The sequence below is a fragment of the Lottia gigantea genome (assembly GCF_000327385.1).
Source record: "Lottia gigantea unplaced genomic scaffold LOTGIsca_178, whole genome shotgun sequence".
NCBI lineage: Eukaryota > Metazoa > Mollusca > Gastropoda > Lottiidae > Lottia > Lottia gigantea.
In genome coordinates this window covers 135,259-137,768 of record NW_008708276.1, presented here as the reverse complement: position 1 = coordinate 137,768, position 2,510 = coordinate 135,259, and positions in this window count along the sequence as shown.

Sequence of the window (2,510 nt, the reverse complement as noted above, 5' to 3'; positions counted from 1 at the left end):
CGGTGCATCGATAAGAAGGAAAGAATCGCGGTGCATCGATAAGAAGGAAAGAATCGCGGTGCATCGATAAGAAGGAAAGAATCGCGGTGCATCGATAAGAAGGAAGAAGCCCTAACAATAATGATAATATTATTAATGATAATACAGCGGCAATTTACTCAACTAGTGAACATTAAAATATAATATCAACTAATAAATTTCCTTCACTTTTCTAGCTGATAAAGTCCCTTTTCTGTATCAGTATGGAAATAAAAACACCCTGTTTGCCTACAATTAAAGAAAAACTTTAGGAGAAAATGACAACAGTTAAATTATCCAGTTCGTAATCAATATTTATTTATTTATTTATTTACGGCCTTGGGTTATGTACCAGTAATACTCCTGCTCCCCAAACTATATTTGAACTCATTTCTACTACACTTACGTATATCGCCATTAACAACATCGGTTTTCTTACTCCAAGTCTCAAGAGGGGCACCAGTTTACCTTATCTTGATATATTTGTGCCATCTTAACCCAGTAACCTACTGATAGCGACTGGGAAATTCGAGATGTAATTTAATTGTAGTAGCTTTTTATTGAACGATTTTGAGCCTAGCAAACTTTTACCTCTTTCTTGTGTTAATTACGACCATGCAGAGAGCTGGGTGATCCTTTAACAACTCGCCTTAATATAACATTTAATTTCACTTTTAGCATAGACAAAATCAGCCTGTACATATCTAGACATTTATCAAATGGCGAATTTCGTAAAATGCAAAATTTCAAAAAATTCAATAAGGAGTTACGAAATCCTGTCTCTAGTGCAAACCCTGTCAACACTAGTACATGACTCCCACGCCCCCTACCCCCATAACTTCCTCCCATCTTTGATACAAATACAGACAGACTATCACTTAAAAGTTCCAGTGATTGTCGAGTGTGAGCGGGAAAGAATTATTAAATTTACTAGAAACTGAGAAAAGTGTGATAGTCGACTAAATTAATAAAAATAACTTCTGAACTCGATAAAAGAGTGATATATGGATTCGACAAGATGGTTTGTCGGCTTTGACTGACGAGCTGCTAAAAAAACACACAAATTGTAATCTTTTACGGAATCTTTTCAAAATATCGAATGTGAAAAAAGCCTGAGATTTCTCAAGTAAATAAAATCAAATCAAACCGAGTTTTTTTAAAGTTAAGTTGAGATCCACCTTGATGCACTTACATTAAACTAGAGCACGTTTTTATCTGTCTTTCTTCTAGAGATTGAAAACATGACCAGAAAATCAGAACATTCTTCCTTCCCGGGTAATATCATTTCCTCTCTGAATACAGAATAATTCCACCTGATAATCTTCTCTTCCATTATATCTGTATTCACCAAACAATTTACTTCCTTCAGTTTATAGAATTTTCATGCCGGGTCCCTTTTTATTTCAATCCGTAGATGAACTATTAGAGAAAGTGATTTTATTATCTTGAGTAAAATTAGAGAATTATCTTATAGTAGTATTAGTATTATATGCGGTTTTTGATTTTTGTCTTTTTGATAATATGAATCACTTATTAAAGGAATACTACGTCTTAGAATGATCATAAAATTTAAAAATCTTAAACTTGGCCAATAAGAGTATATATTCATCAGTAGATATACCTGGTGTCATAAATAACATAACAGGATCCTTATATAATCCGATAAATCCAAAAAACTTAATAAAAATGCAATTAACTTTTAAAAACGCTTAATGTTATGATTAACGTTTGAACGAATGTCTTGTCTGTTAACCTCATTGACTTAGGTTATCACCCTTTCACTTAAAAGACCTTGCCAAAATGTTTTGGGTTCAGGGTTACGTTTTGCAGGTTTGGATCGTTTGTTCATGTACTTGTTGATCAATCACAAAACGCATTCAGAACAAATTTGGTTTGTCAACATAATTGTCAGATACATGTATATTAACAAAATTAGCTATCTCGTTAATTAATTAGGTAAATAAGTAACCATGTAACCACGGTTGGCACAAGTTCATCTGTTTAAAAATAGACGTATAACAGTTCTAAATAGTTGAATTTTCTTCATGGTAGTTTTTGTACTTTGGGTATGAAATTATGGCTCTTTGAAAAAATTGCGCAGCGAACGTTCCCAAGACATTTTGACGAAAACTGGCATAAGAAATCCTTCACGTCACACCGTCTGGTTTTATAGGCTACTATAACTCATCTTAATTTTATTTCAACCCTTCAGATGAAATTTCATATTTAGAAAATTAAATTTAAATCTGTATATTAGATTTCCATCACCTAGCTTCCAGTCCACTCTATCAATTAACATATATACATCATTCTTGATATACTCTTACCCTTCCTCTTATTTTCTGTCGTTTGAATTATAATAACACTACGTGTATATAGGTGGAAAATTATAGTACAGAAAATATTAAACAGTACAACTAAAGCCCATGTTTTAGAAGAGCAGATCACGCTCTGTAACGTGTAAATCATATATTCCCCGAAATATGAAAATC